This window comes from Lynx rufus, unplaced genomic scaffold, assembly GCF_022079265.1.
Source record: "Lynx rufus isolate CCGP_SWC_20201006 ecotype Redwood Valley unplaced genomic scaffold, mLynRuf1.p SCAF_2, whole genome shotgun sequence".
NCBI classification, from domain to species: Eukaryota; Metazoa; Chordata; class Mammalia; order Carnivora; family Felidae; genus Lynx; species Lynx rufus.
In genome coordinates, this window is record NW_025814834.1 from 51,621,396 (window position 1) to 51,645,332 (window position 23,937).

The 23,937-nt window shown below is 35.6% G+C and overlaps 1 protein-coding gene across 2 annotated transcripts in view; it reads left to right on the forward strand.

Moving 5' to 3' along the window:
• Window positions 1–23,937, forward strand: part of PDE1A (phosphodiesterase 1A) — a 323,710-nt gene that overhangs the window by 57,562 nt on the left and 242,211 nt on the right. The gene's annotated exons all lie outside the window — the stretch shown is intronic.

Below are 23,937 nucleotides of genomic sequence, written 5' to 3' on the forward strand. Positions count from 1 at the left end.
GGAAATGCCAATGATAGTAACAAGGATGATAGTGAAAAGCCAGTATTTATTGAGGTCCTACTATATGCCAGGTACTGTGCTCAAAAATTTACATATTTATTTTATCTTAGTCAATCTTGATAACAACCCTATGAGGTAAAAATAACTTTAGTTAACATGTTTCATTTGGGAGTTAGTATTATAAATGGCTGACATGGATTGTCTATATTGGTTTACTTTAGTGTGATTTAATGGCTTTAAGTGTAAACATTTTTTAAAAATGTAAATGCTACATATACTATAGAGTTGTCGATATCTACTGTGATTCCATTTATTAGGACAATCCTATAAAGGAGTTATTATTCTCAAGTCTATTTTATACATATGGAAACTGAAGCATAGAGATAAGAAAATTATCCAAGATCAAGTTGCTTATAAATGGCAAAACCAGTATTCAAACCCAGGTCTTTTTCATAATAGATTTTATGAATATTTGTGCTTTATGATTCTGCTTAGTAATAGAGTAAAGATGAAAATTTCAAAGAGTGAGTGTTGTGTGCCCCTAAGTGAATGTGGAAAACAAACCTGAATGGGATAAAAATGGGACAGGTACACTTTTTTTTTCCAACTTGAATTGCTGTTGGCAATATTTAAAACTTAGAGACCCCCTTCTGCTGAAGGAGTAGAGGTAATGAAGGAAAGGAGGTGTTTTTTTTAAGTTTATTTGTTTATTTTGAGAGCGAGAGAGAGTGAGCATGTAAGCAGAGGAGGGGCAGAGAGAGAGGGAAAGAGAGAGAATCCCAAGCATGTTCTGGGATGGCAGCAACAAGCCCAACGTGGGACTCAAACTCATGAAGCAAACAGTGAGATCCTAACCTGAGATGAAATTAAGAGTCCAACACTCAACCTACTGAGCTACCCAGGTGCCTGGGGAAAGAGGTGTTTTGTCTTTCCATTCTGTTCATTATTAATGGTTTTGAATGCATTTTTCATTGAATGAAGTTTTCATTCACTGTGTGTGTGTGTGTGTGTGTGTGTGTGAATGCTAAGTTGATGATCTTTTCATATGCTTTTTTGTGGGGGTGGTATATTTTCCCTGGATCAGTCTACATATTTGGCAGGGACAGTTCCACATTTGAGTATATGGTCACTGAGTGATACCTTTTATTCACAGGCTTATTATAAGGTCTGACAATGCTAGTATCCTAAGAAGATCTTGAAGAATTTCTGGTGTGTGTGTGTGTGTGTGTGTGTATGTGTGTGTGTTTTGTATGTTCTTGTAGATAGTACAATCTATCAATTTCTGATGGTTATTTATTTTAAATTTTAAAGTATATTTAAAAATACATTAACTTCAGATTCGTGGATTAGAGTAAAAGGACACTGCTTTATTCCATCTTGTGGCTTCTGTTTCCCCAGAGGAAAATACAGCATCTGACCTAGATGATCTCTAGAGTAACTTTCCACACTACCCCCATAATTCATGTTTGTACCTGCCATGGAATGGAATCAGTAGATGATGACAATTCTGTAGTGCAAACAGCCTCTAAGTAAAAAAGTCATTTCAACTTTAGCCGTTAAACCACACTAAATTAGACTAACTAGGACTATGCTGAAAGGGACTGTAAGTGAATACATTTGCTGGTAGATGAAAATTGGCTGGCATGCACAGTCATTAGCAGTGGGTGATAGCTTTTTTGGATGTTATGTGAAAAGAACAGAGAGCTGTTTTGGAATGCCTTTGAAGTTTTTTCTCTCCGTTCTAAATATCTGAGATTCCTTACAATTTTCACAGCAGAGTGGTCCATAATTGTTGCTGGATCTTAAAAAGTCACATGTGCTTAACAATTATGGAGTTTAGGGTACCTGTAAATCATACTTCAAGAAGGGAAACTCCGAAGTTGAAAAGTAATTTGAAGTTAACTCTAAATTCTCTGTTTTTAACTGCTTCCAGTATGAGAAATAAAAACAATCTAAATGATAGAATTAAGGAAGTCATGTAAGTTTTTAAATTTTTATTTGAAACATATGTTCCAACATGGTTCAAATGGTTTAAAATAAGAAAGAAAGGAAGAAAATCAAAAGTTACTGGGCACACCCAATGTGCCAAGCATGAGAGTTAGGAGCTTGAAATGTTAGGAAAGCCAAAGATTTGCATAATGGGAAGATTTACTGAGCTCACACTGTAGTGCTAAAATGCTAAAATGCAACTTCAGGTCATATGGTATGCCTGGGATCTTGGAAAACAGCCATGATACCCAGGCCGTGGAACAAGAGCTTCAGAGTCAAGGAAACAAAGTGAGAGCTCCAAGACAAGCTTGGGTTCTAGCAACATAATGTCAAAATTGTCCAAAGTCATTGCACGTTAGCAAACATCTTTACAACAGAATATTGACAAAGATCTGAAGCACAAGGTTGTCTAAGCAGTTTAGACATAATTCGAAGGTTGATAGTTGGTATTCATTCATTTATTCATACATCCATTCATCAACCACTTATTATCTACAATCCATAAAAGCCATGGTAGGGAAGATACCATGACCATAACAATTACAATACATATGGGGTACCTGGGTGGCTCAGTCGGTTAAACGTATGACTCTTGATTTCGGCCCAGGTCATAATATCACAGTTTGTGGGTTCCAGCCCCACATCAGGCTCCACTTTCAGTGCAGACCCTGCTTGGGATTCTCTTTTTCTTCCTCTCTCTCTGCCTCTGCCATGTGAGCTCTAAATAAAATAAACTTAAACAACAACAACAACAACAATACATATAGAAAGTGAGTCATGCTGTAAGAAAGTATAGGTAAGGTCTGTGGTTTTTCAGAGAGAGTATGGGGCACCAGGAAAAACATCATTGAACAGATGGCTTTTGAGCTGAACCTTACAAGGTAGGTTTGGGCACCTCATAGCACTGATCTTTTAGTTTTCAAGTCTGCCCAAATTATTACCCTTTGGGAAGTATGAGGACCTTTATTTGGTGATGGTCTTCAGTATGTACCTTCTCTTCCTCTCCATTTGTGGTATACACTTTCATCAGCAAAGAGGGCTTTTTGTGAACTGAACTGGAGCTAGGGAGGGTTTTTGAAAATGGTTGGAATTTGATGGGAATGGGAAGAAGTGTGTGGGGAGATGCAGGTGTATGTCTGCAGTGTGTAAAAGGTCCCAGCTGGTTCTGATATAGTCTCCTTAGATGGCTATGTCTCTCTTTGAACTATTTGGAAATTATTGCTCATAGATGACATGAGATATTAGGAAATCAAAATAAGCGCAACATTATTTAGGAATATTTGGTAATTAGGAATACTAAATATATAAGAAGAGGTACCTTGTAATAAACTGTGAGATGTAAAATAGGAACAAAACGTGTGTGTATATGTGCTGTAGTGGCAGAAAGACACGTCTACCCTACGTGTTTGCAGATTGCAGAGCTGAGTCTCTGAAATAAACTCACAACAAGCAGATTAAGAGGAGAAAAGGTATATAAAATTTATTAATTTTTATTCCTTGTGTGGGGGAAAAAGTGAATACCCAAAAGAACAGTAGATTTGAGAACTTTATATCATCTTGAGACAGGCGGGGCATCACACATGCAAAAATCGTGATTCATTCAGTTCAGCATTTAGGAATTGTGATACGGTGAAAATCCTCAAGGTAAGCATTTTTCTAAAGGTTGTCCTTCTGAACCTAATCAATTATAATTCTAAAGATTAATGTACAGTTTAAAATTAAAAACATTTTATGCAGACGTCCCATGTATCAGGCAGTAATATATATATATGTGTGTATATATATATATATAACCTCATATATACCTCCTTTAAAAAACAAGATCTCATGAATTGCTCGTAACTATTAGCCCTTTTTTGTAGATGAGGAAATTGAAGCTTAAGTATTTTAAACTTTCCAAAGATCTTGCACTTTGTTAGAAGAGGAGCTGGAATTCTAACCAGATTAGGCCATTTCAGAGATTTCATGCTCTTTGTATCAAAGAAGGTATGATGAAGGACCCATGGAAATATTATTTAACTATTTGAACTAAACATTTTCATGTCGTATGTAGGTCGTTTAATAACCAAACAGTAAAATTAGTAAATTTAAAAATTCTCTTGTTCTCCTTACTTTTCCATTTGCAAAAGGAATAGTCAATCTGATACTTACTCCTTACATTGCAGCAAATGGACGTCTGTTGTCAGTTCTTAAATCTGACATTTCAGACAGAGAATTATTAGTCACAGTTGAGGTATGTTGTCACCTGACCCAAACAGGAGACTGTACTTAATTTAATAAATGTTTAGTGGCAATAACATTTCCCTCCACCCTCTGACCTGATTTTATTTGTGCTAAACAGCATGCCTTTGTGTGATCGACGGCTAAGATAAATTTATCTTTATCCCCTGTGAACTGAATCTTGTGAGTTTTCACTCCACTGGTATGCTGTTTAGCTGAGCTTGGATGGTCCAGTTCCCCTTCCAAGCAGGGTTGGTAACTGTACATGCCTTTTACTTCATAGCATGTTAAGATAAAATATCTCTGAGAAACCATTGCTAACTATTTTACTTTTTAATGAATTTATTCTAGCTATCATATTTTAAATACTTATGTAATAATAAAAGCTGAGATGATGTAAACATGATGACAAAACTGCCATTTATATTGAAATGAATTGAAAAACATACTTCTACTTTTATCTTGCATATTAGCATTTTAAGTAGTGATAAATATTGAATAGGCATATCCCAGCATGCTATCATTTCTGTCATGACTAACTGCCTAATAAGGTTCCATGAAATTTTGTTTTGATGCTAAAGGCCCTTGACCATATTGAATTTTAAAATACTAAGTTATGACTGAGGGTTAAAGAAAATACTCTTAAAAGGAATGTGAAGTTTTATGCCAACAGACTAATCTTTAAAACAGCCCAAGTATTTTTTAGTTGCAATAATGGAAAAAACAACAATACTGGGCAGGAATGAAACAGGAAATGTTTAAATTGTTATTGCTGTAGGCAGAAACTGATCTAAGTAATGGTACTAAAAGCTATGCAATATTTAGGCTCTTAATATTGCCTAGATGGTTGAAATATATTCTTGCGCTATATATTTTCATCTTTTGTATAGCTTTCACAGTGAAGCTAATTGAGTCTTATTGGCATAAAATATTTTCCTTTAAACTCCCAGATCAGCTTCCTAAAACAATATTTATAGGTTTCAACTCTCCTGAAGGAATCACCAACATTCACGATCCTAGAAAAAATAATCCTGTTTAGAAGGAAAACAATGTCATTTGATTCTATGTCAGATGGGAAATGGAATGTTTGTTTTGAGGAGATAGCTCAAGGCATAAACTATTTACTCTAAGTGATTTGTTTTACTGTTGTTCTTATACCAATAAAAAGCTGACTTTAGCCCATTCTATGAACCCTGTTGAGATCTTAATATTTATATTTAGAAAAGTTTTTTTATATTTCCTCATTGTCCTTTGCAAATATCTAGATCTTCTAGATCTTCTAGATCTTCAGTAAATGGTCTTAAATTCCATTGTTATTTGTCTGCATTAGACCTAAGTGCTGAAAAAAAAATACAATCACTTTCCATAGTCATTTAATCTCACTGAATGCTTAACCATCACATTATGCATTTCCAAAATCAATTATAGTATGGCCCAATATAGTCTAAAATTCCATTTTCCACAGCCAATAAAAACAATTTTTTGACCCAGATCCAAAGTATGCCAACTTTAACTTATTATCTCAGGACTGTTTTAGCATATGAAACCCCGAAGGGTTAGTTATCTTTTCCACTCTTTTTGTCCTTGTTTTATTCGAAAAGGAGACTAGTAGTGTTAAATAAGTACTGAAGACATTCTGAAGAAAATATTTGTTTAATTACATATACATGCATGGATAGATGACAGGTTAGATAAATTTCTTTTAGTAGAGAATGCTAGATAGAAGCCAATATCCTGGTGATAGGTATGCTTATTTCAATTGAATTATCAGTGATTGTAGGCTCTCAGTGTACAGGAGGAGATAGCTTTCTCCCCAAACTCAAAATTCATAGGTAGCATTTTGCACAAGTCCAATATAGATATGCGTTTAATCATTGCCAACTTACTTAATATGTGGTAATGTGGAATACAAAAATGAGTTATTTTGTCAACACAAAATAACACAAAGAGTTACAGTTAATGGTAGACCAAAAGAAGTAAAAGAATTATTGCAATTATGCTATAGATGCCTTAACAGTGGAAATAAGGGTGTTCAACAGCTAGGTAAGAGACATCTATCTCAGACTTGGTTTCCAGAGAAGGATTCCAGAAGCAAGACATGTCTATACAGAGGACCGAACAGTAAGCAGGACATAGCTAAGGGAAGAATTTGAAGGAAGTATATTCTAGGCAGAGGAACTTAGAAACTGTAAATTTCTGGAGAAAGAACATAATGATCTAAGTGAACTGAAAATAATCCAGTGTAGCTGAAGCCTGGAATGTATATCCATTTCATCAAAGAGTGAGTGGGGGAATTTTGACAGATATAGCTAGAATACATAATATATATGATTTATGAAACTTAATATAATATTATATACAATTTTTATAATATAATATTGAAGAGTTTAACCATCTTGAGGGCATCTGGGAACCACTGAAAGATTTTAAGCAAATGAGGATTCTACTTTTAATGAGTTTTTAAAAATATTTTTTAATGTTTTTATTTATTCTTGAGAGAGGGAGACAGAGAGAGAAAGAGATTGTGGGGGAGGGGCAGGGATAGAGGAAGACACAATCTGAAGCAGACTCCAGGCTCTGAGTTGTCAGGCACAGATCCTGATGCGGGGCTCGAACTCACAAACAATATCATGACCTGAGCCAAAGTTGGAGGCTTAATTGACTGAGCCACCCAGGTGCCCCTAATTAGTTTTATTTTAACTGTTGTCAGAGATAATGTGTATATAAATAATTTTTATCCAAAATATGTTTTATTTGTCCCAGGAAAGTTAGAGAAACAGTGGTATGTGAGTTAAGAGTTGGAAGATTTTTTTCTATTTGAATAGCTGAGAGAAGCCTCTCTGAAGAGAAAAAAAAAACATTTTGGTTGGGCTTAAAACTCATTCAGGGTTATAGATTACTTACTCTATTTATTACTGATTATTTTGTCTTTAGTCACTGTGAACATAACACACAGATATTTTTCTCCTAAAGTTTTTAACCTTGATTCTGAAAAATGGTAGCATGAAATTTGTTTTTATTAAAATTTTTTTAATGTTTATTTATTTTTGAGACCATACAAGAGACAGAGTGCAAGCAGAAGGGCAGACAGAGGGAGACCCAGAATCTCAAGCGGGCTCCAGGCTCTGAGCTCTCAGCCCAGAGCCGGAAGCGGGGCTCGAACTCACGAACCGTGAGATCATGACCTGAGCTGAAGTCAGATGCTTAACAGACTGAGCCACTCAGGCACCCCACCATGAAGTTTTAGTGTAGCAAATTTTATTGTAAAATTTGATATAAAGATATAAAAATTGAAGGTACTGATGAATTATATAGTGCAGTTAAAAGTCAATTATGCATTGACTTTTCAATGTCTAAGATTTCAATACAATTTAAAAGTTAAAGTAGTAAAAAGCTTTTTTAAATATATATTTTATATAATTTTAAAGTGGTAGTAATAATGCAAGGAACTAAAGGAACAATTATTTATATTTTGCTCCATTTATTATTTTCTCTCTCACTCTTTCTATATATACATATATATACATGATTAAATATGCATATAAATGTTAATTTTTATTATGTAAGTACAATAAAGTTAAATGTGTATTGTATAATACACACACTTTTTAATCAATCATTTGCACATCTACAGTACTATTATTAAAATTGAGAAATTTAAGTGATAAAATACTATCTAATCCTCAGTTCATATTCAAAGTTTGTCCTTGTTCTAATAATATCTCTTATAGCTATGTTATGCCTAGTCCAGGGTCAAATCTAAAATGACATATTATCTGTAGTTGTCATGTCTCCTTTGTCCCTTTTTTTTTTTTTTTTTTTGAGAGAGAGAGGGAGCGTGCAGGCGGGGGAGGGAGAGAGAAAATCTTAAGCAGTGGTTCCACATCTAGCAGAGTCTGATGTGGAGCTTGATCTCACAACCATGAGATCATAACCTGAGCCAAAATCAAGTTAGGGACTTAACTGCCTGAGCCACCCAGGCACACCTCTCCTTAATCTGAAACAGTTCTTCAGTCTTTCCTTGTGTTTTTTGACCTTGTGAGGTTTAGAGCACAGGCCAATTATTTTGTAGACCTTCCTTCAGTTTGGTTATATTTGATATTTCCTCATGGGTAGATTCATACATAAATATGACATGAGTGGTGTTGTATCAGGAGAAATATGCTCCTGGTTTGTCCTAATATGGATGAAGTAACAGTAGAGTTCTTAGCTTTTTATCTTTTTTGAATTTTAATTTTAATTTTATTTAAATCCAAGTTAGTTAACATATAGTGTAATAATAGTTTCAAGAGTAGAATTTAGTGATTCATCACTTATAACACCCAGTGCTCATCCCAACAAATGCCCTCCTTAATGCCCATCATGCATTTAGCCCATCCCCCCCCACCCAGTACCCTTCCAGCACCCCTCAGTTTATTCTCTGTATTTAAGTCTCTTACAGTTTTCCTCTCTCTCTCTTTTTATCTTATTTTTCCTTCCCTTCTCCTTTGTTCATCATTTTGTGTTTTAAATTCCACGTGTTAGTGAAATCATATGATATCTGTCTTTCTCTGACTGACTTATTTCATTTAGCATAAACAGTCTAGTTCCATCCACGTTGTTGCAAATGGCAAGATTTCATTCTTTTTGATCACTGAGTAATATTCCCGTGTGTGTGTGTGTGTGTGTGTGTGTGTGTGTGTGTGACATATATACACAATATAGATGATATATACCATATCATCTTTACCCATTCATCAATCAATGGACACTTGAGCTCTTTCCATAATTTGGCTATTGTTGATGGTGTTACTATATGCATTGGGGTGCATGTGTCCCCAGTGCATCAACAGTTTTGTATCCTTTGGTTAAATACCTGGTAATGCAATTGCTGGATTGTAGGGTAGCTCTATTTTTAATTTTTTGAGAAACCTCCATACTGTTCTCCACAGTGGCTGCACCAGTTTGCATTCCCACCGGCAGTGCGAAAGTGTTCCCCTTTCTGTGCATCCTCACAAACATCTGTTGTTTCCTGAGTTCTTAATTTTATTAATTTTGACAGGTATGAGGTAGTATCTCAATGTGGTTTTGATTTTTATTTCCCTGATGATGAGAGATATTGAGCATCTTTTCATGAGTCTGTTAGCCATCTGGATATCTTCTTTGGAAGTGCCTATTCGTGTCTTTTGCCCATGTCTTCTCTGGATTATTTATTTTTTGGGGTTTTGAGTTTGATAAGTTCTTTATAGATTTTGGATACTAACCCTTTATCCAGTATGTCATTTGCAAATATCTTCTCCCATCCTATTAGGCCTTTCAGTTTTGTTGTTTCCTTTGCTGTGCAGAAGCTTTTTATCTTGATGAGGTACCAATAGTTAATTTCTGCTTCTGTTTCCCTTGCTTCTGGAGACATATCTAGTAAGAAGTTTCTGTGGCCGAGGTCAGAGAAATTGTTGCCTGTTTTTTTCTGTAGGATTTTGATGGTTTCTTGTCTTACATTTAGGTCTTTCATGCATTTTGAGTTTATTTTTGTGTATGGTGTAAAAAAGTGGTCCAGGTTCATTCTTCTGCACGTCTCTGTCCAGTTTTCCCCAACACCATTTGCTGAAGAGACTTTTTTCATTGGATATTCTTTTCTGCTTAGTCGAAGATTAGTTGGTCATACATTTGTGAGTCCATTTCTGGGTTCTTTATTCTATTCCAATGGTCTATGTGTCTGTTTTTGTGCTGTACCATACTGTTTTAATGACCACAGCTTTGTAATATAGCTTGAAGCTTGAAATTGTGATGCCTCCAGCATTGGTTCTTTTTTTCAACATTACTTTGACTATTTGAGGTCTTTTCTGGTTCCATACACATCTTAGGATTTGCTCTAGCTCTGAGAAGAATGCTGGTGTTATTTTGATAGGGATTGCATTGAATGTGTAGATTGCTTTGGATAGTATTGATATTTTAACATTTGTTCTCCCAGTCCGTGAGCATGGAATGTTTTTCCATTTCTTTGTGTCTTCTTCAATTTCTTTCATAAGCTTTCTATAGTTTTCAGTGCATAAATTTTTCACTTCTTTGGTTAGGTAAATGGGATCGATTCCTTGCTTTCTCTTTCTGCTGCTTCATTATTGGTGTATAGAAATGCAACCGATTTCTGTACATTGATTTTATAATCCTGCGACTTTTCTGCATTCACGTATCAGTTCTAGAAGGTTTTTGGTGGAGTGTTTCGGGTTTTCCATGTAGAGTATCATGTCATCTGAGAAGAGATGAAGTTTGACTTGTTCCTTGCCAATTTGTATGCCTTTTATTTCTTTGTGTTGTCTGATTGCTGAAGCTAGGACTTCCAGTGCTATGTTTAACAACAGTCATGAGAGTGGACATCCCTGTCATGTTCCTAACCTTAGGGGGAAAGCTCTCAGTTTTTCCTTATTGAGGATGATGTTAGCTGTGGGTTTTTTGTATATGGTCTTTGTCATGTTGAGGTATGTTCCTTCTTTTTTTCTAAAATTTTTTTAAATATTTTTTTTTAACATTTATTTATTGTTGAGAGACAGAGACAGACAGAGCATGAGCAGGGGAGGGGCAGAGAGAGAGGGAGACACAGAATCTGAAGCAGGCTCCAGGCTCTGAGCTGTCAGCACAGAGCATGATGCAGGGCTGGAACCCACGAACTGTGATATCATGACCTGGGCTAAAGTCGATCACTCAACCGACTGAGCCACCCAGGCACCCCTTTAAATTTTTTTCATGTTTATTTTTGAGAGAGAGAGAGTGAGCAGGGAAGGACAGAGAGAGAGAGAGGGAGACAGACTCTGAAGCAGGCTCCAGGCTTGGAGCTGTCACCACAGAGCCCGACGTGGGTCTAGAGCTCACACACTGTGAGATCATGACCTGAGCTGAAGCCGGTCACTTAACTGACTGAGCCACCCAGGTGCCCCAGGGTGTGTTCCTTCTATACCTACTTTCTTCAGTTTTTTTTTTTTTATCAAGAAAAGATGATTCTGTCTTAGCTTTTATTTTTAAATTAATAAGCAATTTGTCGAAAGATTCTTTGAGATTATATAAATATCCTTTCTTTTTAAAAAATACTTTATGGAGGTGTGTTTTATATGCAAAAAACTGCACATATTTAATGTATAAAATGTTAATGAATTTGGATGTATGCACCCATGAAACCATCATCACAATCAAGGTAATAAGCATATCTATTACCTTCACAAATTTCCTCAAGCCCCTTTTTGTGTGTGTGTATGTGATAAAAATATTAACATAAGATCTATTCTCTGAACAACATTTTTAAGTATATAATACAGTATTATTAACTATAGGTATGATATTGTGCAGCATTCGTTTTGCAAAACTAAAACTTATTCATCTTGCATAACTGAAACTTTATACTCACTGAAAACAACGCCCCATTACTCTTTCCCTCCAGTCCCTGACAACCATCATTATATTCTCTGATTCTATGAACTTGACTATTTTAGATACCTCATGTAATTACCTCATGTAATTTGTCCTGTGACTGACTTATTTCATTTAGCATAACGTCCTCTAGGTTCATCCATGTTGTTATATATGGAAGAATTTTCTTCTTAACTTTTTAACTTCTTTTTAGTTGTTTTTTTTTAATTTTTCAAAAAAAATTTATTTTAGAGAGAGAGAGAGATCATGATAGGGGGAGAGAGGCAGAGTGGAGAGAAAGAAAATCTTAAGCAGGCTCCATGCTCAGTGTGGAGTCTGACATGAGGCTCAGTCATAGGATCCTGGGATCATGACCTGAGCCAAAGTTAAGAACTGGATGCTCAACCGACTGAGCCACCCAGTTGCCCCAAGAATTCTTTACATATTTTGGAGACTTACCCCTTATCAGATATAAAGTTTGCAAATATTTTTGTCTCATTACCTTTTCATTTTGTTGGCTGTTTCCTTTGTGGTGAAGAAGCTTTTTAGTTTGATGTAGTACCAGTTGTTTTTCTTTTGCTGCCACTACTTTTGGTGTCATATCTAATCAATCATTGTCAAGAACAGCATCAAAGAGTTTTTTCCCTATATTTTCTTCTAGCAGTTTTACAGTTTTAGGTCTTTTACAGCCAGTTAAGTCTTTAATCCATTTTGAATTGATTTTTCTATATAGTGTAAGATAAGGATCCAATTTGATTTTTTTTTGTATATAGATATTCAGTTTTCCCAAAACCATTTGTTGAAGACTGTCCTTTTCCCATTGTGTATCCTTGGCACCCCTGTCAAAGAACAATTGACTGAATATGTGTGGACTTATTTTTGGACTTTCTATTTTGTTCCATTGATCTTCATGTCTGTCTTTATGCCAGTACAATACTGTTTTAACTACTGTAACTTTGATGATATTTTGTAATCAGGAAGTGTGATATCTCCAGCTTTGTTCTTCTTTCTCAAGATTGCTTTGGCTATTGGAGGTCTTTTGTAGCTCAGCATGAATTTTAGGATTGTTTTTTCTGTTTCTTTGAAAAGTGTCACAGGGCTTCTTAAAACTAAACACCACTGATGAAAGAAATTAAATATGATACAAATAAATAGAAAAATATCCTATGTTTAAAGATTGGAAGATTTAATTTTTTTTAAATGTCCATACTATCTAAAGTCATCTATATTCAGTGCAATCCCTATCAATATCCTGTTTCTTTTTCATTATACTTTCACCCACTGTTTTAATATTCATTGATTTTATAGCTCCATCATTCCTTTGGTATTTATTAGATGTTATTTTACTTTAAGGAGGAGCTTTCTTCCCAACTTATTTAATCAATTATTTATATCAATAATGATTCAGGAATTCTTATTTTATTCAATGGGTAGCAATATGTGACCATCATTATTTTGTTTGGTGTTCAAATTGTCCCACATTTGACCAATGGAGACTCTTAAGGCTGGGTTTTTTGGTACATCCCCATCATTGTTTGAATGTTTCCTTACTTTCTAGTACAAGAGTATAAGTTGATCTTATACTTTCCGTCCTCAAATTCTAGATTCAGCCTATTTTATAAGGAATCCTGGTTTCTTTTACTACTGAGTGGTATATAGAAACCAAACTTTGAGTGTTTGCTGTAATTGCTATTGGTCATTCTTTCTCAGCCTTCTCAATGGACATAGTTAGAATTATATATAGTATATACATAATCTATAGTTTATATTAGTACTTCAAACTCCTATGCAACACCTCAGGATATAATCTAGTCTTACCCTTTTCCATATGTGGACTTCCCTTCTCCAATCATGAGAAATCTGGTTCTTGCTATCCCTAATAATCTTTCACTCAAGACTAGGAATTTTCTACATTTGACAAAATGATTGTGTAGAAGAATGAATTTTTTGCAAAAGAACAAACATACATTAGTGTTGAAAAAAAATTATTGAGAGGAGAAAAAATTGAGTGAAGGCTGTCTAAACACTCAATGTTTTAGCATACTAAAAGCTACAATAATTAAACCAGAGGGGTATTTGTGCAGAAAAATCAACAGAATAGAAGAGAGACCAAGCCAAGTAAAAATGGAAATTAAATGTATGTATAGTAAAAGTGGCATTTTAAACTAAAGAAGAAAATAAAGGATATTTTTAAGAAATAGTGTTGGGGTAATAGGTAATTTGAGTAATTTGGAAAAATCAAATTATATCATATTGAAAGTAAGCCTTAAATTTTAGATACTGTTAATTCATTTCCCCAAAGAGCACTATTTTTGTTTGAGCTATCTTTTTAAAAATGATACATAAAGGGGTACCTGGGTGGCTCAGTCAGTTAAGTGTTGACTGGCTCAGGTCATGATCTCGTGGTCTGTGAATTCGAGCCCTGTGTCAGGCTCTGTGCTGATAACTCAAAGCCTGGAGACTGCTTTGGATTCTGTCTCCCTCTCTCTCTCTCTCTGCCCCTCTCCCACTTGCACTCTGTCTCTCTGAAAAATAAACATTAAAAAAAATAAAATGATACAGAAAATATGTAAGCATTTATCATTTTTTTTGCATGAATGAAGACACAAATAGGCATTTACTAGGATTGAATGGGAATATATGCCTGCAAAAAATTAGGAAGAATAGATAGCTGACTATGTGGTACGATTTAAAAGGCATCTATAAATGAATAGCATCCAATCAATCTATCATAATTACTTAACGTTAGAGTTCTTGATAATCATGTTCTGGAAGGTAAAAGCAGGTTTTTATCATCTGCTAATTCACTGGCAGTATGGTTTCTTTGTCAGGTTATCTGGCTCATGTTTGAAGGAGTGAAACACAGAACACAGTTAAGTTTTTATAGAAATCAAGATGAGAAGCAAATACATAGACATTGATTCTAGATGGTTGCTGTAGTTCAAGACTTGAATATCAAGAAATCATTATAGGAGCATTGGGATCCTGGAAGTGAATGCTGAAGGGTGAAGGGACGTAGGAGACATACTGTGGCTGCTTAAATAATATACGAAGGTCCAGCAGTGTCAATCTTTTCTTTCTATAAAATAACCACACACACTCAAAAAGGTTATCCAAGGGAATGCCAAGCTTAAAAAGCCATAGGACAACTTTGTTCTGATCTTTTATTGGATTCATATCTCTTGTTGAGTTACTACACATGTCCTCTCAAAAGAAAACATTCCTTGTAAATTTTAAATCAAGGAATTAAAGCAGAAAAAAAGAAACCTGAAAACACTTTCTTGAAGCAAACTATTGTCATATAAACAGATGGTCATATTTCTTTTTTTGTGACACCAAATATTTGTAAAGTTAGCCCATATCTTCTTTCCATAGGCAGCATTAAATGAAGTGAGTTTGAGATATCTAGTTAGAAAAATCCCCCAACTTTCATGATTTTCTTGATTTCAGAACTTTTGTCTTACTGAACATATGATTGTTTCAGCACAGATATTGCTTTCATTAAAGCCTCTGGTGGCTTCCATGTTGCCAACTGTGATGGAAATATTTCTGTACTTTCTCTTTTTAATTGCTCTGTACCTTTGGTACCAGTAACCCTTTTCTTCTATTGTAGGAAAAACTTTCCCTCCTGACTTTTCCAGTCTTTCTGACACCATCACCTGGATACTCTTCCCTGTCCATAGCTTCAGTTGCCAGGGTTTTTATTCTTGGGACTTTACTCCTCTAACGTACATGTTCTCTCTGAGCAATACATGCCACACTGATAGTTTTATATTTGTGTAGCAATACCTCCACCTCCCACCCATACACATTTATGTCTATAACTGACTCCTTTCTTCTCTCCCATAATTTAAATATCTAATTGCTTATGAAATATCTTCACTTGGGCCATCCCTTGGTATTGCAAACTCACTGTGCCTCACCAATAAGCTTTGATCATACTTCTTTCTTTGCATTTCATCATTATTCTTTTTATGATCTGAGTCTTCCTACACCATCCCCCCAAATAACAAACTAGAAATGAAAGTACTGCCTTAGCATTCTTTTTTTCCTCATTCAGTATACCCAATTATTCACTAAGCCCTATGCTTTTTATCCTGTAATATTGTAATTAGACTCTCTCTTTTCCAGTTAATGCCTTTGTCTTACTTTAAACCACTATCATCTCTCACCAAGAATCTAAGAGATTATTTACTGATATCCCTGCATTCAGATTTATTCTTTTAAAAAATATTTTCCACAGTTTGCTCAAGAGATTTAAAACTGCAAAACTGAAGGTGCCATTTCTCTGACTATAGCCAATCAGTAACTACTCGTTGCCTATCGGATGTAATCTAAGCTCTCAATATGGCACAAATGATTTGGCCTCTGTTTAATTGTCCAACTTTAATCTCTTGTCACTCCCTCTTGTAGTTTTATCCTCACTCACACCAGGATCAGTACCAGTTTCTAAATATTATGGTATTTCACGCTTCTGTGTTATTTTTCCACTTTCCTTTTACTTGGCTTTCTCCACTTATCTTTTTTTTAATGTTTATTTATTTTTGAGAGAGAGACACAGAGCACAAGCAGAGGAGGGGAAGAGAGAGAGGGAGACACAGAATCGGAAACAGGCTCCAGGCTCTGAGCTGTCAGCACAGAGCCCTACTCAGGGCTTGAACTCATGAATCCTGAGATCATGACCTGAGGCAAAGTCAGACACATAACCAACTGAGTCACCCAGGTGCTCCTCTCCACTTTATCTTTCTAGTAAACAATTCTGCCCTGGCAAATTTCTATTCACTGACTAACCCTTGCTGAAACAGTAATTTCCTCTATGACTTTTCCTTTCTCTCCCTTCTGAGCTTCCTTTGTCCCTTTTATTTATTTTATGAATCCATTTATTAAATTGTTTTGAAATTACCTTTAAAAGTACATTATTATTTTTTTTCCTTTTAAACTTGAGTTCCTTGGAGGCAATGCCTGTGTTTAAACAATATTGTTCTCCTAACATCAGGTACAACCTTTGTCATATTGGCCCATGAAATTAAGCCGTGTTATATTTAAATGTAGAGTTTAAAGCAAAAATTGACCTAAAACAAAAATTTACTCTTTCAATATGCATTGGTAGTTGCTGCATTGGAAATCAAATGGTAAGCCCAACACAGCCATTTTTCCCTCCATTGTTGGAACCATGTTGTTTCTTTGATTATATACAAGATAAAGAAGTTAGTATAAGAAAAGCCTCTATCTTTAAATATAAATAGCATTCAACAAGATGCAATTCTCATAAGAAGTTCTTGGGGATGGAGATCAAGGGAATGGCATATTCACTTCATATACCTCAGGGGCACTTGTGAGTAAGCCCCCTCTGACAGGAAAAGCAAGAGAAATTCTGCAATGGTTGGGAGAGTGACTAGCTTAACCTTGAAGGTCCTTTCAGATTCCAGAAGCCTACAATTCTATTTATAACAAATAACTCACTAACTCAAGGTCAAAAAATTGATGTCCATGAACTTCTATACTGAAACAATGTGTACATTCAAAACAGCAGCAATATTCTATATTTGCAGAACAATTGAGAAAGATAAGTACAGAATTTCCACAAATTTAAGAAAGTTAGAATCAGTAGTATACTTGAAGCTCATTATTGGAAAAGAAAATTGTTAATACAACAGGAGCAGAAGAAAAGAATGAGGATAAAAATGCAGAATGGCTGTGAGGAGCAGAGAAAGGGAATCAAAGCAAATCATATTAGATGGCCCCAGTCAAGGGAGGTGTTAGTAGATAAATGCATGAGCTAGGGAGGAAAGCAGTCCTGGACTCTCTAAAAGAGGGATACTAATTCCCATCCCAGGTTTTCCTCAGGAGAATTCTATATAATAGGATTTGTAGAACACTCAGCAGTGACTGGTATGTAATATGTGTCCAATAAATGGCAGCAGTTATCAATATTATCCTTGTAGTGGAATGTAGGGTCTAGGTAATCTCATAGGCAACTCTGAGCTTTACAAGTCTACAAATGGAGTCCATCCAGGTTTTTTGTGTGTGAAGATGAATTACCTAATAATGTTTTTGAGAGAGGGTAGAGAATTAATGAGTGAATTTTTTAATGATATCAATTGCTGAGAGCATGATTTTAAGGAGAAACTTTCATTACATGAACCTCATTATTGGAGATCCATTCCATATGTTGAGGATAGAACCACAACTCATTTATGTATTTACTCTGACTTGCTTTTTTTTTCCTGGGGTTTCTCAGTGATATTTTGACTAAATGTTTTGTTTACTTTTGTTCAGTGAAGATTATACATCAAACAAATGGTACAATTTAAACTTTAAAGATTCCATATTTGTCTTCTGCTTTTTTTGGTTCACTGATCCATGCATGTTTAAGGCTTATATTGTGAGAATAACTCAAACCAAAGTAATGTGTCTCTGAAATCAAGTCTGAATTGTTGCTAGGATTCAGTCTCATTAAAATGATTAAAAAATTATATTTTAAGGTATGGTCATCCAAGATACCTTTTTATTTAAGGTTACTATTAAAATTAAGAATATGATCATGGAGAGGCAGTATTTGTTAAGAACAAAGATTTTGGCATCAAATAGAACTGGATTCAAATCCCATTACTGTAACATACAAGAGGTACAACATTTGTCAAATTATACAACTTTTCTCAACTCTAGTTTCCTTGAGTGTGACTTGAAGATAAGAGAATCTATCTTTTAGGTGTGTTATGCAGCATAACTGAAATAGTGGGTAGAAAAGTATTGTGCCTAACACATAGTAAATGATCAATAAACACGTGTCAACTCTCTGGTACCCATGCTTTGCATTGGTCCAGGTGGAGAAATGAGCAGATGAGAGAAGATTGCCATTTTGGGAGACCATAGAGCAAGATGAAGATTCATAATTTTTTTTAAAAGATGCAGAATTTCTAAAATAGACTTGATTTCTAATATTCTCTCAGGTATTGGGCTTTGATAACATGTCTAGTTGGGCTTGGGAAAATGTTCACTGACCAGTTTAAACCCTGAATGGAATTAAAATTTAGAATTTAAATGAATGTACTAATAAATTATGGCAACTATTGCATGTCACAGAACAGTTGATAGGAATAATATATTGATATGAGAAATAAGATAGTAATTCCAGAGATAAGATTTGCTAGGATGGGTCATTCCAATGGATATAACGTGGGGGAACATAAGTAGAAGTGGAGCAAAAAGCTGAAGATGGAATGAGGCTTTTGATGAACGAATGGATATAAAGGCACAAATATATGTGGTTTGTATTTATTCTCTGTGCTAACTCATTTTTGTTTTACAAAGGTAGTAGGGGTAATGACCTATTTCTATACATTTGAGTTATTTTCACAGAACCTACCACATGTACTATTAAAGCCTTGGCAAACTGAGCGACTGCTTCTATTCAAACTGAGTGACTGCTTCTATTCAAAGTCCATGTGAGTCAGGATTATCTCTATTGCTGTCTAATTCTGAAAGCTTGAAGAGTCAATAGGTTAGCATTTAGGAATTTTCCATTTATGGACACTGATTCAATTCATTCTTGGTTGTAGTTCTGCACATTTATTCATAGGCATTACTGGAAATTTAAGACACACTGAAAAAAAAAAACCTACTGACTGAGTTTAGAGTCACGTTGAAACCAAACTTAAAATATGGAGGAAAGCTGGTAATGATGACTCAGTACTGAAGCTAAGTTAATGATTTAGTGACAGGTTTCAGAGCTGCAGAGAAACTGAACAAGTCTCAGCATGCAACTACCTTTGGACAACTTTCCACTGACTAAAAACTGCAGAGAAGAACATTTTTGGCATGTTCAGGGGTAATGGAAGCCTCTGAATCACGTGCTTTTGAACTATTATATCACATCAGTTATTTCCTTCATTACAACCCCTCTTAGGTGACGGTGTGAGCCTCTCCAGTTCTGCAGGCTAATATGGCAGAAACGGCTGCACACTGCTTCGGCCACAGTGTCCCCTCTGAACAACTGTTGTTGCTTGGTGCTTAGGGATGATGAAACACTTTACTTGCCCTTGGTCTTCGCCTGCTTACTGAATATCCATTCATCATTAAGCCCCTGTTCTACCATTGCTTTCTTAGTCCTCTGACTCAAAGGGAATTTTATATTAAGGAGGTCCCTTTTTGTAATGTTTATTTAACTACCCACTATATAATAGTCATTTCCTTTTACAGGGAATTTATATGTTGCTTGATTACACAGTGAGCCGTGGGTGGGTGTTTGCTATGAGAATCTGCTTTAAATGATTTCCTTTGTTGTTGTTGTTGATGTTTTCACAGAATGTCACGCTTATTCAAAATAAATTGTCCTACTGCCAGAACTAAGCTGTCAGAACCTGTGGGAGTGCTAATTGGAGCCAATCAAACTTTAACTGACCTGCTTCCACACTTAAATGACAAAGAGGAATTTCTCCTACTTTGTGAAGCAGAAAGGCGAAACTCTGATACCTGGCTGAAGGAACAAACTGGGGAACAGTTTTTCCTTGCCACTTGAAGCCATAAACCTGGTCTTCCTTATGAATTCATTTAAGAAATTAACAATTTTGATGGATTTTATTATGGAGTAAATGGCTAATAAACTTTAATTCTGACTCACAAGTCAGAAGTATCTAGTTTAAAACTATTAACAGGGTAAAATCTGCTTTTTGTCTACAAGGCAGAAAACATTTTTGGTCAAACTGAGAACCATTTCCAAAGTGATTATCAGCTGCATTGTGAATTTTAATATTCAATGCATTTATTCTCAGTTACTTCGAGTTCCTCATTTAAAGAAGTATAATGACAAACATTTCAAGATGAAACATGTAAGTATTAGAAAATGTTTTGAAGCATTGCAGGAGATCAGTAAGAGTCTATTTTTAGGTTCTTACAGTTGTATAAGAGGAAAAGTTTTCTCTTCTTCTTTTGTAGGTTCTTTGATGGTCTAATTATTAAATTGATATAAGAGAGATTGACAGGAGAAAAGTAAACAAAAGTGTAGTAACATGGGTACATGGGAGAGACCCAGAAAAACTGAGTAACTCCCAAATGGCCAAAGCCATCAACTTAAGTATCATTTTCAGCTAAAGACACATTATGGGGGTGGGAAGTCAGTTATAGGAGGCTTCTAGGAAGAGCCCAGTAAACAAAAATAAGACTGTTATGCAGAGTTAAGTCAAGGCTTTCTCCATTGATAATAGGTTCTAGAAATTTGTTTTATTTTATTTTTTAATGTTTATTTATTTATTTAGAGAGAGAGAGAGCCTGTGTGCGAGCAGCGGAGGGGCGTTGGCGGGGGGGAGGGAGACAGAGAGAGAGGGAGAGAGATAGAGAATCCCAAGCAGGCTCCACACTGTTAGTGCAGAGCCTGATGTGGGTGACACTTGAACTCACAAACCATGAGATCATGACCTGAGCCAAAATCAAGAGTCAGACCCTTAACTGACTGAGCTACTTAGGTGCCCCAGTTTCTAAAGATTTAGGCATCCTCGTTTTTCTAGTATAGCCAGGGAGACAACCTTACAGATGGGGATTTCCCTTTTAAATGTAAATATTTCTTACAAAAGGGTAACTTCTACTCAGTTTTCTGAGCTTCACCAGGATCTTCTGTTTCTTAAAAATAACCTGCTTAAGATAATCCATATGCCAAAGAGGTATATTTTGGAATGGTGTATTTTGCTTCCCTTTACAGACATGCATACAAGAAAAAATATATTTTTGTATAACTTGACTAGATTTATGTTTAAGGTAGTCAGGAACAGTTAGTTACATGTTCTGATTTTTTCCTCAGCTACTACATCCCGAAGAATCGGTTTCTTCATCATTACACAGATGAATTTGCAAATAAATAATTGCACATATTATGACACATAGATTATGATAGTAATAGGGGAGCAAAGTATTGTAGGCATTATGAATTCAGATGGGGTTGTCAGAGAAGTCACCTCTCTGAGGTGAAACTGCAGCTGAAATCTGAACAATGAGCAGAAGGAATAGCATTTTAGACAAGGAAACAGTATGTGCAAAAGAGGCTGAAAAGAATGTGGAGTGTTCAAGGAACAAAATGCCAGTGTGGCCAATGAGAAATGAAGTAAAGAGCAAATGAGATAGGGGACAGATAGGTGAGACCAATGTTAAGATTGTGGTATAATTTACTCACTATGCACCCATTGAAATAAATAAGAAAGCTGTATAAAATAATGGGAATAATGTGCTATCTCTCTTCCATTTAATAAATAATGATTTTATCTTCTCCCAGTCAGCCAGAGGCACTATGCAGTGTAGGTAGTGGGATTATTTTTATCACAGATGAAAGTAAAAACAAGTAAGAAGCCAGACTTTAATATAGGCATATCTTGCAGATATTTCAAGTTCTGTTCTAGAATACTGCGATAAAGTGAATATTGGATAAAAGAAAGTCAAATGAATTTTTTGTTTTCCCAGTGCATAATACGTTATATTTACACTATTCTATAGTCTATTAAGTGTGCAATAGCATTATGTCTAAATAAACAATGCACATACCTTTATGAAAAAATACATTATTGCTAAAAAAATGCTGACCATCATCTGAGCTTTCAGCAAGTTGGTAAGCAACAAAATTTGAGTAAATTTGAAGATCTAATTGGCTTTATTAAGAGATTTGTGAATAGGGCAGTATCCCATCAAGCAAGTAGAGAGCAACTCTGAGGAGTTGTACAAAAAGGAAGGGTTTTGTAGGAAGGAGGATGCAGCAAAGAAGTTATTAGCAAAAGAAAAGAAAGGATTGTTTCAGGTAAAGTCACTTTCCCTTAGGGGGAAGAACAGGGCTCTTATCTTGCAGATTACCTCATCTTCCTTTGAGGGATGGAGAAGGCCCACAGGACAGATTACCTTATGGATGATGAACAGAAAATTTCTGACTAACCTGTTAAAACTACATTTCTGGGAGAGATTGAAGCTGTAATCAGGTTAGGTATTAAACCCTGGTTTGGTGACTTGGCCTGGAATAAGTGACTCCATCTTGGGCCTGTGGTTTTCTTTTTAACAGAGTAATAATCCTTTTGCTGATGGAGGGTCTTGCCTTGGTATTGATGGTTTCTGACTGATTGATTACATGGTGGTAGTTGTGAAAGTATGAGGTGGCTGTGGTAATTTCTTAAAATAGGACTATGAAGTTTGCTACATCGACTGACTCTTCCTTTCACAAATGCTCTGTAACAAGCTATGCTATTTGACAGCATTTTACCCACAGTAGAACTTCTTTCAAAACTGGAGTCAATCTTCTCAAACTTTGCCACTGCTTTATCATCTAAGTTTACATAATATTTAAAATCCTTTGTTGCCATTTGAACAACGTTCACAGCATTTTCACCAGGAGTAGATTCTTTCTCAAGAAACTGCTTTCTTTGCTCATCCATAAGAAGCAACTCCTCATCCATTCCAGTTTGATCATGAAATTGCAGCAATTCAGTCACATCTTCAGGCTCCACTTCTAATTCTAGTTCTCTGTGAATAAGGAGGCCCAAGGAGAAGGACAGAGTAAGGGGAATGGCCAGTCAGTGGAGCGGTCAGAACACACACAGCATTTATTGATTAAGCTTGCCATCTCAAATGGGCATGGCCTGTGGTGCCCCCAAACAGTTACAATAGTAACATTGAAGATTACAGATCACCATAACAAATATAATAATAATGAAAAAGTTTGAAATATTTGTGAGAATTACAAAAATGTGACACAGAGACGTGAAATGAGCAAATGCTATTGGAAAAATGGTGCTAATAGACTTGCTTAATTTGCCACAAACCTTCAATTACAAAAAAATGCGATACTTACAAAGCTCAAAAAAGGGAAGCACAATTAAAATATGACTGTACCTAAATGGAACTTTTGAGCCACCATAAGATAATAGTCCTGAAAGCCAGGCTTTGTTCACACCAAGAGGGTTTTCCAAGTTCTGGTAGCTCTACCTAACATACATGATTCAGGATTGTAGATTTGAATATTGAGTTTATTATAAACTGTGGACAGAGGACACCTAGGAGATAAGAGATCTTCTGCCACTTGAGATAGGGAAAGCATGTATCTTCTGCCCTGGTGAAATGTAGAAAAAGGGACCTGGATAGAAGGTGTTTTAAGCAAATAATCAGACAAAATATTTTGATCTCTTACTTCTGAGCTGAAATACCAGAGTGGGGACCATGAAAGCTGAGTGAAAGCTTATAGCGGAGAATTTTCCCAGTGACTTTGTGTGTTTAGCTACAACAGAATAAAAGTGGTGGTATGGTGTGTCCAATCCCAAGCCTCCCTTAGTGCCTGTTCTGGGATGGAGGGCTCAAGAAGTCCTGCTGAGATAGGAGCAGTTT